Here is a 19,052-nt window from a genome sequence, read left to right on the forward strand (position 1 = left end):
GCATTCTTATTTAAAAGGAGGAAATTTGAATGTCAAATGAACATGAAGGCGGAGATCTGAGTGATGTACCTGCAAGCCAAGGAATGCTAAAGATTGCCAGCAGAACAGTATAAACGGGGAAAGAGGCACGGAACAGATTCTCCCTAAAAGCCCTCAGAAGAAACCAACCCTGCCAACACCTTAATCTCAGACTTATAGTCCCCAGAACTATGGGACAATGAATTTCCCTTCCTTAAGCCATCCAGTTTATAATACTTTGTTAGGACAGCCCTAGATAACTAACACAGGAAATCTGTGAAGCCTCTGGATCCCTTCTCAAAATAATTATTTTTAAATGCATAAAATAATGTGCATAAGATAACAAGGGAAGTCAAATAAACTATTATCATTTTTTTCAAAAACGACATTTTGATTCAGTCATATATGTACTCCTATATTAGTATATTAAATAACAAGATCTAGTGGTGGGTCAAAGAATGTATTAGTCTGTTCTCATGCTGCTAATAAAGACATACCCAGACTGGGTAATTTATAAAGGAAAGAGGTTTCATGGACTTACAGTTCCACATGGCTGGGGAGGCCTCACAAACATGGCAGAAGATGAAGGAAGGAAGAGCAAAGGGACTCCTTACATGGTGGGAGGCAAGCCAGCTCTTTCAGGGGAACTCTCCTTTATAAAACCATCAGATCTCGTGAAACTTATTCACTACCACGAGAACAGTGTGGGGGAAACCACCTCATGATTCAAGTATCTCCACCTGGTCCTACCCTTGACATATGGGGACTATTACAATTCAAGGTGAGAGTTGGGTGGGGTCACACAGCCAAACCTTATAAGTACTGTAATTTCAAAATATGGATGAGTATAAAGGACATTTTGAGATCTGCAGTAACTTCAGTGTCATATGGAAATATCCACGACTTCTATTCGTCATGGGTACTGCTATTATTACTATTGCTGTTGCCAATACTCATAATTGAAGGAAATTCTAAGTTCCAGTTAGAGATAGTGGAAATTAGGGTGTAACTTATTTCTCATGCAAATTCTTTGACCATCTAAGTTCCCTCCACAGGCATCTTGGGGGTCCATAGAGTCTAGGCTAAGAAACTCAGCTTTCAAGTCTTCAGTTCACAGAATCTTCCCTATTAAAACCTCTGATCACTTTGTTTATTCATACATACTCATTTATAACTTGATCTCCAGTCCCAGACTGCATCTTTCAGTATATTTTAGTGGTAAGATTCTTTTCTCTTTGATTTCCAGTTGATTCCTCAACACTGCCAAGAGGTCATTTTCCTGGGCCTGACATTGACCTGGAAATTGGTTTTGGAGATTCCTAGAATTTAATATTTCCTTTGTTGTGGATTTAGAGCTTCCCACTGAAATTTCCCAAACTAAGCCTCTGCTTCTCCTCTTTGTTTCCAAATCTCCCCTTCTTACCTGGAATGTATGAAGTTCAGTTATTACTGGCACATATTAGGCTTAGAAATATTCATGTTCACTCATTACACCCACTTGTAAAAATCTGTTCTCAGTTCTTCCCATACCCACATCCTTTCATGTAAACTCAATCCACTGCTCTCATCAGTATGAAATGAATCTCCTATGACTTTGGCAAACCCCTACTCCAGCAAGAACTATATATGAAGTCTCCAAGCTGAAGCAGATCTTGGTTTCACTATCAAGGTCTCTGGGAACACCTTGACAAGGTCCTTGACATATGTCTACCCAGTAATACAACTTCGTTGCTTTCACTTCCTGGGTATGTTCCACTTCTTTAACAGCCTTCGTCCAAGATCTTTGATGTTCTCCTCTAAGCACCCTCCTACAGCCTGCATGTGGCCTTGCTGGCTTAACACATTGACTTGCCTTTAAATTTCACTGTTGAGTCCTCTGATTCTCGACTGTCTCTCCAACGTAACACTCAGATACTATATGGTAATTTATTTAAGATAATGTCTTTGGCTGTATCTCAGGATTTGCTGAATTACTAATTTCAGGATACTTTTGTTTCTATATCCATTGTCTTAGATTCTATTTATACCTTCCAGTTGCGCCTCAGGCTCTTTGAGCCGAGGTACTGCCTAAGTAATTCATGTACAACATGTGCATAATAAAAACCTCACCTTTGTATTCTATCCACACTCATATCACTAATGGATGTAGTCAATTCTTGAAAAACTTACCTATACATAGTCTTAGTCTGTTTTATGGTACAACAGCAGAATACCTGAGACTGGGTACTTTATAAAGAACAGAAATTTATTTCTCACAGTTCTAGAACTGGAAGTCCAAGACCAAGGCACCAGCATTTGGTCAGCTGAGGGCCATCTTGTTGATCCTCACTTGGCAGAAGAGCAAGATAGCATCCTAGCCAAACACTGCGTGAAGCCGCTTTTAAAAGGGCCTTAATCTTCCTAATAAGGGAACAACCCTCATGGCCTAATAACCTCTTAAATGCCATCTCATTGGCAACACCTGAGTTTTGAATGGGGCACATTCAATCTATAGTGCATGTAATATATACATTTAAAGAAAAGCAATTTGATGTCAGCATTTGCAAACACTGTATGTGAGATTTACTGTTCATTTTGATTTATATTTTCTCCAGTGCCATCCAGAATCCTTAAGTAATTTTTAGTCATTCCCTAAAGAGTATGTTTTAAGTTTCCTGGTTTTGAACTTTTTATATTTGTTCCTGCCCGTATTCCTTTCATGAGAATCAAGAGAATATAATTTTGATCTGTCATCGGTGTCACAGTAGGGGCTCTCTTACTTAAGTGTGCCCAATATACTAGATCCGTGGCTGCACTGGAACCTTTCATTTTCTTTCTACCAGGCTTCAGCAGTCTTCTTTTCATTTTCATTTTCTGATTACCTTAGATTACATAATCCCTTCCTTCAATCCTTCTCTATATATTGTCAACAGCTTTGTTTTTGTCCTTTTATCCACATATCCATAAAAGAGCCAACACAGAATATCTGTTTTCAAAGCCTGTACCAGCCTGATGCATTAATGCTGCTAGAGTAAAACTACAACTGTGGTGACTACTCTCAAGTTGTCCTATAAAATTGCCCAGCAATTTGGTTTTTTTCTATTACTTTGGCAGCTCTTTATCTTCTTTGTAGCAACTTTAAAAAATAGTCCAATTTCCTAAAATCTTAGAAATTCTAACTTCTCATGTCCTGAGAACACTATTTCAAAAAGAAATCAGAAACATCAGCTGAAAACCTGACATCAAACCTATAAATTTATTTGCCTCTGCATCAGGACTGTCCTATTTAACTTTTGTAAACAATGAGATAAATGAATATCCCATTCATTATTCAAAGATAATCCACATATCTGTGTTTTGGAAGACATTTCTCTCTTAACTCCTCAGAATTCTTGCATGTGCAGCACACACCAGAATCCTATGCATATCCCACTGCCATTGCTAGTCCCACATAAGTCAATAAAATCTCACTGCAAGCAACTAGGATTCTCTGCCTGATGACTTTATCTGGTTGCAAGAACATGCTCAGCCTGCCTGTGAAATAGGTAGGCAATGGACAATTCTGGGGAGTTGTTCTTAATCAAACAATAGCCCTTATCCAATGACTACATCAATTAGTGCATAAATACCCCATGCTTCTCACCCTTAGGGTGAGATAACTTTGAGGCATGTTCTACACTGGACCGTACAAACTGCAATGTAATTGAGTCTCACTTGCCCACAGTGACAACATGCTTGTATTAGTCCATTTTCATACTGCTATAAAGAACTGCCTGAGACTGGGTAATTTGTAAAGGAAAGAGGTTTAATTTATTCACAGTTCAGCATGGCTGAGAAGGCCTCAGGAAATTTACAATCATGGCAGAAAGGGAAGGGGAAGCAAGACACCTTCTTAACAAGGTGGCAGGAAGGAGAAGTGCTGAGCAAAGCGGGGAAGAGCCCCTTATAAAACCATCAGATCTCGTGAGTACTCACTCTCACTATCACAAGAACAGCATGGGGGAAACCGCTCCTATTATTCAACTACCTCCACTCGCTCTCTCCCTTGACACATGGGGATCATGAGGATTAAAATTCAAGATGAGATTTGGGTGAGGACACAAAGCCTAACCATATCAATGGTTAATAACACTCTGACTGGCTTTCTTTCCTACCTTGTCTCACTTTTCTATTCCCCTAGTGGTGGGTTCCCATATAAACTACTTTCACTCAACTCGTTGGCTCAGGTTTCTGTCTCTGGGGGAACCCAACCTAAGAGAGTTGGTTCTAGAAATTCATCCCTAGATAGCCGTTCTGGAATTGGATTAACTGCAAGCCAAATCATTGCTAGTAATAAATGATATTGTGAGACATCTTGCCATTCTATAGCATCATAAGCTCTAAGATTCTCACCTGTGGCTGTGTGGGATAGATTATAAAGGGATGGGGGTACACTGATTTATGCAGTAGCTCTAGGTTCTGCTCCCTGGCAATATGGAATTAGTTGGTTATTACTGATGGAAGAAAATAACAGACACAGATCAGCCAACTAAAAACTGGGGTAAGAGTATAAAAACTTAACAGTTATTGTGGCAGTGTTTAAAGAGGCCCTCATCCACTATAGCTGGAGGGAAGGTTCTGCTGAGATGAAGAGGAACCAGATTTGATTGAGAGTTCCAAAATTTAAAAACATGCTGGTATCACAGCCTGGATAATTTCTGTGTAAAGTTAGGACCCTAATAAGAAAAGACTGAGACCCCAAGACTCTAGTTGGAGACATTTAATTGCAGGACATGGGAACTCCAGGTTTCCCCAAACCCTCTGTACTGGTAAAAGTGGTACCTGTTTCTCTTGATAAAAGAGAGCTGTTGCTCATTGCCTAGAGATTTTGCGAAGTTTTCACCTAAATCAAGATCACCTTCTTAAAATCTATCCCCATCTTTTATCTTTACTTTTAGAGCAATAAGAACAGTCATGCCTTGACATTGTTCAAGCAATGTCGCAAATACAGATTGAACATCCCTTATCCAAAATGCTTGGGACCAGAAGTGTTTTGTATTTCAGCTTTTTTGCAGATTTTTGAATATGTGCAGATAACAATGGTTGAGCATCTCTAATCTGAAAATCTGAAATCCAAAATACTCCAATGAGCATTTCTTTTGAGTGTCAGGTAGGTGCTCAAATAGTTTTGGATTTTGAAGCATTTAGGATTTAGGATTTTTGTATTAAGGATGCTCAACTTATACTCAATGAAAGCAATTACTTACCAAGAGATAGCTATAGTACCTACATAACATGTAAGGGCAGAACCAGCCAAAAGTGCCTGAGGAGAATCTTGAGGGGTCTGGGGCAGGGAAGGTGGAATACAGTACTGGATGTGATAGCTTATTGACATAGCAACACTATTTTGATCTAAAAATATAACAAATGTTATTGGAGTTAGTCCTAATATAATGCTGGAAGACTCCTTGAAGGTTAAAATCATGATAGCCTACAGGAGATGAGCAAATCTACAAGAATTGCTAGAACTTCTTGACATAGTATTAAGAAAGAGCCTAAAATGCTGAGAGAGCTGGGCATATAAGATTGGGTTTACTACATAAATTCAGTGACCTGTCAAGTGACTGGAATCCACTGCCAGGCTGAGAAGACACTACCTTCCGTAAAGTGATAAACAATTCACTGGTAAATAGGCACCAGATTGGTTGAGAAGCTCAGTGGTAACTGGCTAGTTGATAGTAGGAGATTCTGTTATGAAAGGAGCTTCCCTAATGTCCATATGAAAGGGTGCTGGAATGGCAGAGGCCAACTGATGGTATTTAATCAGTAGAGGTAAGTTGTACACAATTACCATAATAGGCAGCAAGGCCAAAATGGCAACTAAAAGACTTTTAGAAACCTGCAAGAGATCCACAGCAGTGGGTAACAAACCATCATGTTTCTAGAGTGGAGAGAAATGAGCATCAACAAGAGTGTGGCCTGACTTAGGTGTCCTGAAAACACCAAGAAAGGGTGAGAAGAAGGCTGACAGTGGCTATAATGGAAAAATCACATTAAGCCAGTTATCAAACCCAGAGCCCATTGACTGGATGGGAAACCAGGTACTGTTAAGGAAGAAGCCTAGAATGCAATTGCAAGCATGTATAGTGCCTGTACCACCATCCTTCTAAATAGGGACTGTGGGCATTTGCTAGAACAAACATACATTGGTAAAAAGGGAAATATCAGTATCTTTTGAAGGCTATTAGATACAGAGTCTGAGCTAATACTGGTATTAAAACTCCAGATCTTCTCATGGCGTTCCTGTTAGCATAGAGTCCTGGCCCAGCTTCATCTCACATTGAGTCCAGTGGGTCTGCAGACCTACCCTGGGTGCATAACTTTTACAGGTGTATCCAGAAGCTTATAGAACCCTCACATTGATTTCTTAAGCTATAAATTGAGAGACATTTTGAAACTGCTCCCCACTTCCACACAGCCAAGATTGTAAATCAGAGAAGTGATACTGCATTTGAGGAGAATACTAGAAATTAATGCCACCTACAAACAAATTTTATAGGAGTAGATGTCTCCAGGCTATCCCAGTTGGGTTCACTGGTATAACCCCTCCAAAAACCATAAAGAAGATGGTAGATAATGGTGCATTATAATAAAATTATTAATGAGGTAGTCTTACTTGTAACTGCTGTTCAGATGCAGTATTTTGTACCCTGGCACATGTTTTGTGGCTTTATTTTCAATTCCCTTCCAAAAGAATCCCATTCACCTGGGATAGACAATATTACATATATTCAGGCCAGGTGCAGGGGCTCACATCTATAATCTCAGCACTTTCAGAGGCTGAGGTGAGTGGAATGCTTGAACCCAGAAGTTGGAGACCAGCCTGGGTAACATGGTGAGACCCCGTCTCTACCAAAACTACAAAAAATTAGCTGGGGATGTTGGTGCACACCTGTGGTCCCAGCTACTCAGGAGGCTGAGGTAGGAGAATCACCTGAGCCTGGGAAGTCGTGGCTGCAGTGAGCTGTGATCACACCACAGGACTCCAACCTGGGCAACAGAAGAGACCCTTTCTATATGTACATGTTCTTGCCATAGAATCAGAGCTCTTGGCCATCTTGACATTCCACAAAACACTATGCTGGCCTACTATTTTAATATCATGGAAACCAGATCTGATGATCAGAAGTATCAAGTACACACAGTCCCTGAAGAAATTGAAGGAGAAAAGCCTTACCAGAATTTACAGTCCTGTTATGTATAAAGTTTTGAGAAATCTGTTAGTGTGAGGCATGCTGTGATACCTCCTCCAGAGTAAAGGTTAAGTCACTATAACTTGCACCTCCTACTAGTCTATGTTAAGAGGCAGAGACCTTGTTAGGTTTTTTGGCTTTTGAAATTAGGACCTATACTTGAAGGTACTACTCAAATCCATTTATCAGGTGACTCAGAAGGCTTCCACTTTGAATGAGGTCAAGACTAAGTGAGGGATTAGCAGCAGGTTCAGGCTGTACTATGTGTCCCTATTGTTTGGTCCACAGAACCTAGCAGATCCACTAATGCTAGAGATAACTGTGGTAGATAAGAATAGTGTGTGATGTTCCTGAAAAGCCCTGATATGAGAACCCTGATATAAAAATCATAGTGCAGACACCTAGGGTTCAAAAACAAGGCCATGTTGCCTAAAACAGAGAAATCTTGACCATCCTAAAACAGCTACTGGCATGTTCTCTTCCCCTGGTAGAGACTATGGTCTCAGCCACAGCATTCTAGGGGAGGCAAAAATCTTTTTTCTCTACTCATCTAAAATTTTTCAGCCAAGGCCCTGTAAATTACTGTCAAAAGACAGGTTAACAGGAGAAAAGCATATAAATTTTATTTAGTAATTTTTACAGTGCTTGGGAGTCTCACAAGAAAAATGACAACACTAAGAAGCAGTTAGGGCTAAAAGCTTATGTACCAGTTTGGATAATGTGTAGTAAATTGTGAACATACGACATTACAAAGGGGTTTGTGATAGGAGAAAGTATAGAAAGATAAGTTTAAGCTAACCCAGTTTAACGAGCTTCATTTGTACAGATTTCTCTTGGCTTCAACTACTCATGTCTGGTGATAAGAATGTCTTCCTTCTGGTATACAAAGAATACCTTTCACATGGGGTTTATTTTCTGCTTTCAGAAAGACAAAAAGAAGCTCAGATTACCCTTCTTTCATCTGCTGCTTTTTAAGTGCCTTTAACTTAAAATAATCCTATGCCAAACTGGCATATTTTAGGGTTGCATATTCTGTTACCCTACAGGTTCAATGTCAGAAATACCAAACCAAGAGGGTGAGTGGGTGCAACAGCAACCCAACATATATGATGGAAATTGGTACCAGACAGGTCCAGAGGGGCACAGGTAAGGTACATGAACAGTTAGCTGATACCTCCATGACATCTACCCCTGTTGTATAAATACCTCTACCTCAACTCATATTATGGCCTAATAAGGGATTAGGTCTGGTTTACACATTGATCAGCTAGATTTGTTTATGCAGCCTGAAACTGTACAGTCGCCACAAACCCAGAGCAGTTCCTCAAGAAAGAGGAGGGGAAGTCTTCACAATGGACAGAGCTTTGAGCAATATACCTGTTCATTAACTTGGTGTGGAGTGGAAATGGTCTGTGGTAAATATATACCCAGATTCATACGCAATGGCAAATGACTTGGTTAGGGTCCTACAAAGAATGAGATTTAAAAGTTAAAGACAAGAACTGCTCTGGGTGTGTGGCAACTGTACAGTTTCAGGCTGCATAAACAAATCTAGCTGATCAATGTGTAAACCAGACCTAATCCCTTATTAGGCCATAATACGAGTTGAGGTAGAGGTATTTACACAACAGGGTAGATGTCATGGGGGTATGGGCTAACCGTTCATGTTAAAGACAAGGAGTATGGGAAAGAAGCATGCAGGAGTATCCATAAGAGTGGGAGCTAAATTTATTGATACTTGTGTGTCATGTCAATTCCCACCAGAGATCCAAAAGAAGACTCTGTACTACAGATGAGTCATCCAGTAGATACCAGCTAGCCTCTGACTTTGGTCACTCCAGTATTTGCATAAGGAAGCCTTGGCAGGGAAGGGGGTATGCCCATCTCCAGAATCATGGGCCCCTCTGACTGATGCTGATCTAGCTGCTGCCACTGCTGAATATCCTGCATATTTACAGTGGAGACCAACACTGAGCCCTGCTTATGGGTGGATCTTGAGGCAGAACAACTAGCCACTTAGTGGCAAGTTGTTTGATACAAACAAACACCCTCCACCAGGAAGAGGCAAAGAAATAATATGTGTTCTAGGTATAGATTTTTCTTCTTAACCCACAGTGCCTCAGCCAGCAGCTGTATTCAAGAGCTCACAGAGTGTATTAAGTGTATTAGTCAGGGTTCTCTAGAGCGACAGAACTTACATATATATATATATAATATATATATATGGAGTTTATTAAGTATTAACTTAAATGATCATGAGGTCCCACAATAGGTTGTCTGCAAGCCTGAGGAGCAAGGAGAGCCAGTCTGAGACTCAAAACTGAAGAACCTGGGATCCAACGTTCCAGGGCAGGAAGCATCCAGCATGGGAGAAATGGGTAGGATGGGAAACTAGGCCCGTCTCTCCTTTTCACTGCCTGCTTTACGTTCACTGGCAGCTGATTACATGGTGCCCACCCAATTAAGGATGGGTCTGCCTCTCCCAGCCCACTGACTCAAATGTTAATCTCCTTTGACAACACCCTCACAGACACACCCAAGACCAGTAGTTTGTATCCTTCAATCCAATCAAGTTGACACGCAGTATGAACCATCACACAGAGTATCTCATTTAACAACATAGGATCCCATCTAAAATTAACTTGGACCTCCCAGATTATAAACAGTAAGGAAGGGATCGGGTCTATCATGGACACCATTGTGCCCCCTGTGCCTTTCAGAATTCTGGGCCCTATGTAGGTACTAAATCGATATTTGTTAAAAGAAAAAGGAAGAAATTTTGAAAACAAACATATTAAGTGTATTTAGAATTGTATTTCATGCCCTTCTCTATGAACATTGCCTCTAGTGACAAACCCACCAAATCTATTAGATACTGTTTTTCAAGAATAAAAAAGATGAGGCCAAGCACAGTGGCTCACGCCTGTAATCCCATCACTTTGGGAGGATGAGGTGGGTGAATCACGAGGTCAGGAGTTCGAGACCAGCCTGGCCAACATAGTGAAACCCTGTCTCTACTAAAAATACAAAAAAATTAGCCAGGCATGGTGGCAGGTGCCTGTAATCCCAGCTACTCAAGAGGCTGAGGCAGGGAAACACTTGAACCCGGGAGGCGGAGGTTAGAGTGAGCCGAGATCACGCCACTGCACTCCAGCCTGGGCGACGGTGCGAGACTCCATCTCAAAAAAAAAAAAAAAAAGATAATTTTAGTGAATTTACTAAAATAATAATATACAAGTTATGTAATAAGGTTTTAATACAAATGGAGAAAGAAAAATATGGCTGTGAAATCATTTATTTCTAAAGAGAAAAATGAAAATGGCCTTTAATTTTACTGTCTTGATTATACTGTTCTCAGCCAGATAATTCACAGAAGTATAATCTGATTCTAAGTTTGAGCAAGAAGTCAAGCTTAGTTATGTCATAATGGATCATATTGTGAGGTCTATTAGTTTTTAATTTTTAAAAAAGTCATCAAGGAGACTTTGGATAAAAATAGCTCACAGGAATTGTATTCCATTGAAGAGAAATGATGTGTAACCTGAAATCATTTTGCTACATATAGATACTCAAAAAGATCATGAGACACGGAACATTATAAACTATCTTTAATCAGAAAAAAATTTCAGTTATGGCAATTTTTAAAGATAATGCTTGCCAATGGCCCTCAAAGAAATTTATGAAAATCTGGTCATATAAATTTATTAAAGCAATATAATCTCCATTCTTTAAAAATCTATAATAAAATGAGTTAGCTTTAGTGATATGGCTGTAACAAGCATTTTTCTTGTACATCTGACAATCGTTAGTAGCCATATTTTTTACTCACCTCCACAGATCCGTATATTTGCATGTTGTGGTTTAATAGCTGGAAATGCAATCATACGCAGACAAAAGGGCAACAGAAATACTGACTTGTCAATTGGTAAACTGATTAAATTGTAATTTGGTATGGATATCTCTAAAAGCACAGCTTTATGAATATAGACAAGTGTGTAAATTATAATATATAAAAAGTATACTAAAAGCATTGCCAGAGATATGAGTACAACTAGATACGGTTATAAACCTGCCAGCTGGTTAGTGCACTAATTTCTCTAAATCTGTAAGTTCCTGCCTACCCATCTTCTCTTCCTTCTTATCTAGCTTGGACCCCACAGACCATCAGTTCTTAGCTTCCTGTTCCTTGGTTGCACCCATCTAACAAAATAGCAACGTGGATGAATCCTTCTGGCTATATTCTCTGTTCCTATGCCAAGGTTGCTAAATGTTGCTGGGAAAAAGATCGCAAGATCAGGAAGATTGCTGATTACAGTTTCATGGCCATTAACATGAAATAAGGCCTTAAGGCTACCTGATTTCCTCTACTGTTTCAGCACACAGATCTCTTTCTCTCCTTATAGTTACTATGTTAAGTAATCTCTATTTTCCTTAAGTATATATACATACTCCTTCATCCTTACTCTGAGCAGGAAGATTTGTCTCCTACTTCACAGAGAAATTAGAAAATATGGTAAAAGTGGTGAAGGCAAGAGGGAAAATGAACAGGATAGTTGCTCAGCTTTCTTTGCCCACTCTGGAAAGCCAGATCCTTATTTATAATCTCCTTTTATTTCTACCCATCTAATCAGTGGAAGAAATTCTCCCCACCTATTCGCTGACAACAGGAGTATGGATTAGTGCTATTTAGCAATGTGTTCTTTGGCCCAGCCATTATATTTTTGGAAATAATCCAAGAAATATTTTAAGGAAAAAAGATCAAAATATAAGTATAGCTGTTCTGTTGGATTTTTTAATAGAAAAAAATTGAAAGCTTTCTACATGTTCATAAATAAGGAATTGGCAGTTAGATAGGCAGAATAAGTTCTAGTGTTCTGTACTACTATAGGATGACTGGAGTTAACAACAGTATGTCACACAGTTTCAGATAGCTAAAGGAGGATATGAAATGTTCCCAACACAAAGAAATGATAAATGTTTGAGATGATGGATATGGTAATTACCCTGATCTGATCACTACACATTATTTATCAAAACATCCCTATGTACCCCATAAACATGTACAATTGTCATATTTCAATTAAAAAATAAAATTTAAAAATGGAATTCATTAAATATATTCTACAGTGGAATACTATGAAGACATTAAGGGCTTGAAATTGTTTTATATTATTAACATAGAAATATATCTATTCATGATATACTGTTTAAAGGTGAAAAATCTGCTTATATAACAATGTCTATATTATAATTCCATTTTCTTAGTATACATTTGTTTACAGATTCATTTTTTAAAGTTTGAAAGACTAAACAATTTTCAAAAGCAGCCATCTTGGGGTATGATTGAAATTACAGGGGTACATTCAGATTCTAATTTATATATTTTGGTATTTAAAATTTCTAAAGAAGGCAGAATTATATTTATGATGAGAAAAATAAAAATATTTTCAATTTTAAAAGTCTAAGGATAAAACTGTTCCAAAGCTATGCTGGCCTCCCTCAGCAACATTAGCTTACAAATATGCTTTTTCTTTGTAAATTCACTGTCAGTTATTTACTCTTTCCAGTTAGCATCTAGACATACTCCAGTCTTCTCAAGTTATCCCTCCACCATACACTCTATCTAACAGGTGCCCTTCACCTCACCCTGCCTTCACAGCCTGACAGTCTTGAATTACTTGTTTCTATGTCCTGACTGTTCTTTCATTTAACAGCCCACAGTGAGCAGCTTCAGTCTCCAGCACGCTGCAGACTTCACTTTCCCCAAAGTCAGCAAAGACCACTTTGTGAATGAATACAATAGATAAATTTCTGTTCTCTTATTTAACCTTCTTGTGGTGTTTGCCACTGTTAAGTGTTCCCTCCTTGAATTTCTCTTTTCTATTAAATTCCACAACACCACATTCTTTCAGTTTTTCTCTGCTAATATCACTGCTCTGTATCATAAACTTTCAAGGATTCTTTTCATCTGCCTGCTCCTTAAATAAACTCCATTTTCAACCTACCTGCTTTTATTTTTGAGAAGAGCAAAGTAGGAGGAGGATATGTTCTAGAGTTGGGAAAAACCTAGGTTTGAATCTTGGCTCTGTCACATGCTTTCAGTGAACACACGGAAAGCAACCTAATCCCTCAGGCCCTTGTTTTCCCTTTACTAAGGCAGAAAAGAGTTTTTGTATAAGGTGGTTGTTGGTATTAAATACTCACAACTATGAATGTCACATAATAAATAGTTAATAACTAGTAGTTATTATTACCCTGATTTTATAATCTCTCTTGAGAAATTTCTACTCTTCAACTATGACATATAAACTAATGACCACTCTCTCTTTTATCTCCAGCCCCAATTCTTTCCTAAACTTCTAATCCAAAGATACTATTCAACATTTCTACTAGATATCTTGTGGTTATCAAAATTAATGTCTAAATTTAATCTCAGTGACTTGTCTGCCACTCCTCTCAAAAATGTTTCTCCTTCAGAATGGATGGTGTCACTGCACTCATTTGTCCCCAAATCAAAACCTGGTAGTCACCTTTAGCATGCCTTTTTCATCTCTTTAGATACCTATTTACTAAATTGTAGTTTTCCCCCAAAGTATTTGTAGAACTTATCTACATTTGCCTTTTCGTACTGTCATTATCACCTGTTTTTTGACATAATTATCTTATACCTTGGTCACAGAAAATGGCTCTTACTTCATCTCCCTCCTTCCACATTTGTATTTTTCTTTCTTCTCCCTTATTCTATCACCCATTTATATACTGCAGCTAATAATCATTCTTATTTATGTAAAATCTTTCCACAGCTCTCCTACATTTTACCCTCATCTGTTACCATCACCATCATTACAGCCTCCTCACTACCACTCCCAATCTGTGCTTCAACCACATTAAGCATCATGAAATTCCTCGGAGGAGTTGTATATTTCAGGCCTGTACCATACTATTCCCTCTCCTCAATCTACTCCCGGGACTTTTTCCATGGCCAAGTTGTACTTGCCCTTCAGATGTTACCTTCTGAGGTAATATACTTCCCCCACATGTCCATTTCTCCTCTAAAGAAATCTTCTCAAACAATTACATAATGGAATCATCTAAGATGCTTGTTAATTATCCATATTCCAGGGACTCACTTCTAGTTCAATGTTGTAAAGGGATCACATGTGTTTATCTTTTCTTCTCCCACAAAACCCAATAAAAGGGAAATGTAATAATAAATGGCATTATTACATTATTGCCCCACAAAGAAAAAGGACAATAGAGAAGAAAAAGGAAGATAAATTTATTTCAACCAAGTTTTGAAAGATGGGAAGCAAATAGTGGAGCGGTAACTAGCTTAGCACAGTGGAAGAACTTAAAATTTTAGTGACAGAAAAAGGGGAAAATCAACATAAATGAACCAATTTGTTTTGAAGAACCGCCTGAGAAGCTCAGCACTTTGAACATTAGGCTGAGCTGAAAGTAAAGAGTATTTGCAAAGCTATATACAAAGCAATGAATAACCCAGCCTTTCCACCACTCCATTTACACCTGATAGATGACCAAATCTTTCTCTTCACTGTATATGCCTCTTCTGGATAAGATATTTCCTTTGAAGGAATTGAAAACAAGAGGTTCAAGATTCAGGAACACAATGTACCTTTCCAAGAGGCTTTGAAATGTGGCTAAAAATACATATTAAATAAATGCATACATATTATTTTAGAGAGAGGATTCTGAGAAGATAATGGAGTAGGAAGCAAAAGGAATCTGTCTCCCCACCTAGGTAATAATTTCACTGGAAGAATCTACCTGATGTAACTATTTTTGAAAATCTGGAGCCTATTGAAGCCTTACAACTTTCAAGGAAAGACTCAGATAGTAAATTACAGTTACTTTTGCTCAATTTTAGGTCTTAGCTCAACAGTAACTACCCATCTTCAACCCTCCAGACCTGTGGCAGGGCAACTGTGTATGCATTCTTGGAGTATCTTACACACAGCTTTGGTATCCAGAGTGAGCAATAAGGACCCTGTTCTTCACATACTATAAGTCTATGTTTTGATGACTGAGTGCTGCTTCTGATCACAGAGGTGCTGCACTTCCGGTTTCCCCATTGTTGCAAGCCCCTCCCCCTCAGATTGAAGCAAGTTCCACACGATTTAAAGGGCTGGCACTATTTTACCCCCATCTCTTCATTTAACTCTGTTCCCCTTTTGGGAAGCAGACTTTAAAGATTAAGACATTATAAAACATCTGTGTGTATATAGGGAAAATTAGAAAGTCACTGTACATGGACAAAGAAAAGCAGAGGCTCAGAAAAGACCTGAGAAGACCTTAAGTTTACACTTCAGGCTGATCTTTGATATAAAAACAGCCTACAACAATTAAAGCAAAAGAAAAACAAAAACCAGCACACTCTGGTGAAGAGGGAAGAATCTGATTACTAGAGTTACCGCATTATTAGTGCAGAGTTTTGGTTACCAACAACAAACAAAATCACAAGGCATACAAATAAATGGGAAAAATGTGGTTCATTCAAATAAAAATCAAACAAACAGAAACTTTCCCTAAAAAAGACCAAAGGGCAGACCTACTAGACAATCTTTTTAAAAAACTGTCTAAAAGATGTTCAAAGAGCTAAATGAAGATTTGGAGAAAGTAATGACAATGATGGATGAATAAAATGGAAATATCAACAGAGAAAAATATTCTGTAATAGAAAGGTACAATAACTAAAATGAAAAAGTCACTAGAGGGATTCAAAGCAGAAATGAACAAGTGGAGGGCAAAACCATTGAACCTGAAGATGGAACTATTGAAATCATTTATGCTGAGGAGCAGGGAGCAAAAAGATTCAAGAAAAATTAATAGAGCTTAAGACACCTGAGCAGACCAATATGCTCATTATGGGAGCCTCACAAGGAACAAAGAGAGAGAAATGGGAAAATATATTATTTGAAGAAATAATGATCAAAACCTTCCCAGGTTTGATGAAAGACATGAATGTAAACATCTAAAATCTTAGGAAACTCCAAGGAGGATGGACTCAAAGAGATCCACACCAACATATGTTATAAGCAAAGTGTCAAAAACCAAAGACAGAGAGAATCTTGAAAGCAGCAAGAAAGAAACAAGTCATCACACACAAACAAGAGCACCTCAGTGAGATTATTAGCAGATTTCTCATGATAAATTTTTGAAGCCAGGAGGCAGTGGGCTTGTGTAGTGAAGAGTTGAAAGAGAAAAACTTTTCAACTAACAATTCTATATCATGCAAAATGGTCCTTCAAAAGTGAGGGAAAAATCAAGGCATTCCCAGATAAACAAAAGTTGAGTGAGGAAGTTTATTATCACTACATTTTCTATGCAACATAAGCTAAAGGGAGTCCTGAAAATTTAAATAAAAGGATATTTTACTGTAACTTAAAGCTGTATGAAGAAATAAAGATCTCAGTTAAGGTAAAAATACCTGGGCAATTTAAAAAGCTAGTGTTATTTGTAACAGTGATTTGTAACTCCAACTTCTTTTCTATATAATTTAAGAGATAACGCATTAATAATTAGTGTATGCTTTCGAACACACATGTATAAAGATTTAATTTTGTGACATTAGAATTGAAGGTAAGGAGCTGGAGCTATAAAAATACAGAGATTTTGTATGTTATTCAAGATAAGCTGGTATAAATCCAAATTAGAAGACTGTAACTGTACAATGTTAAAAGGTAATTCCCCTGGTAAGCACAAAGAAAACAGTTACAGAATATATACAAAAGGAAATGAGGAGGAAATTAAAATGTTTCACTACAAAAAATCAACTAAACATAAAAGAAGACAATAATTCAGAAAATGAGGGACCAAAAGAAGTTATAAAGCATATAGAAAAGAGATAGCAAAAGGACATAATTGTTTATCCTTTTTAGTTCAGTCATTCCTCATTATCTGTGAGAGGTTGGTTCCAGGACCCTTGGCAGATACCAAAATCCTCAAATGCTCAAGTCCCTTATATAAAATGGCATAGTATTTGCTTATAATCTATGCACATCCTCCTGTATATTTTAGTCTCTGGAGTACTCATAGTACTTAATACAATGCCTATATATTAATACATTTGCATGGATTCAATGTAGTATTTTGTCCAACAGCAACTTCTAGTTTGGCTTTTTGGAAAATTTTTGGATTTTTTTCTGAATATTTTTTATTTACAGTTGGTTGAATTCATGTATGTGGAACACATGGATATGAAAGACTCACTGTAATTACTATAAATGTAAATGCATTAAACTTTCCAATCAAGACAGAGATTGGCAAAATGGATTTAAAAACATGACCCACTATAGTCTGTCTACAAGAGACTCTCATTAGATCTAAAGGCACAAATACATTTAAGGTGACTAGATGAAAGAATATGTCTGATGTGAATAGTAATCAAAAGAGGGGAGGGATGGCTATACTAACATTAGACAAAATAGACTATAAATCAAAAAAGGTCATGAGACAAGAACATTATATATTAATAAAAGTTTCAATACATCAAGAAGATATAACAATTATAAATATTTATGCACCTAATGACTATCAAAATATATAAAATAAAAACTGACAGTTTAAGAGAGAAATAGTTCTACAATAATAGTTGGAGCTCCAATATCCCCTTCTCAGCAATGGATAGAACAACCAGACATAAGATAACTAAGAAAACAGATATCTAAACAATGCAATAAACCACTAAACCTAAAAGACATATGCATATTATATTATAAAACCCTTGACCAGTTTCTATCACTGTGTTCTGAGAATATCTGAGTCAAGGCGTGTATCAGCTGCCTGCCTTTATCTCTTTCTAATCAGGGTATTGAAATATTTTTTTTCTGAGAAATAATTGAAAGGTCTCATTTTCTTTCTGATACTTGAGTTACCACACATAAATAAGGCTTGCTGCTTGATCACATTGGGAAGTTCACCAGTCAATAATTCCATCTGTAGCCCCAAAGTCTTCCATTTCTTTCTGGAGTATAAATAGAATGTCAAGGATCTGCAGACAATATAAGTAAGACTTCAACAGAACATGGAAAACACAGTAAGCAGGAGCAGGGAACACAGAGAACACAGAGACAATGCAGGTAAGAGGAGAAAACTTTAAGAAAAAAACCCTGTAATTAACATTCTTAGAGAGATAGAAGAAAAATTCATTTATAAAACAATAACACCAAAAAATATAAAATACAAAGGAATGTGAGTCTTATTTTCAATGTTATCACACAAGCTAGAAGGTAGTAGAACTGTGCTTTCCAAACAATGAGAAAAAGCATTTTTTCATCCTAGAATTCTATGCCAAATCAAACTTTCAATCAAGTGTGAGGTCAGAATAAAGATGCATTTGTACAAACAAGGAATTCTTTCTCAGGAAGTAGTGAAAAATGTGCTTCAGTAAAATAAGTTTATAAACCAAGAAAGAGAAAATCCAGCCAACCAAGTGTCAGAGGATGGTACAGGGATGTCTGAAAAAACACTCCATTCAACGACCCTATGTGCAGAATGGAGCAAAAAGAACAAAGTGCTGTGGGTGAATGCACCCCATGATAAACGAGATTGCTAATTTTTCTGAGAATTTGAAAAGTTATTTCCAGTATTTGATGTATTTGAAAGAGAATTTTAAAGTGCGAGTGAGAACATGGAAGCTAAGCAAATTGAAGGAAAACGCGAATTATTAACTACATAAAAATTGTCATTGTACAAAAAGAAAACCTACACATAATACACCACTTGGCTCAATATTTATGTAAGTATAAAATGTAAACAGTTATTTACTTAACTACAATTTCTTATATATTAACATTAGAAGTT

Source organism: Pan troglodytes, chromosome 4 (assembly GCF_028858775.2).
Source record: "Pan troglodytes isolate AG18354 chromosome 4, NHGRI_mPanTro3-v2.0_pri, whole genome shotgun sequence".
NCBI classification, from domain to species: domain Eukaryota; kingdom Metazoa; phylum Chordata; class Mammalia; order Primates; family Hominidae; genus Pan; species Pan troglodytes.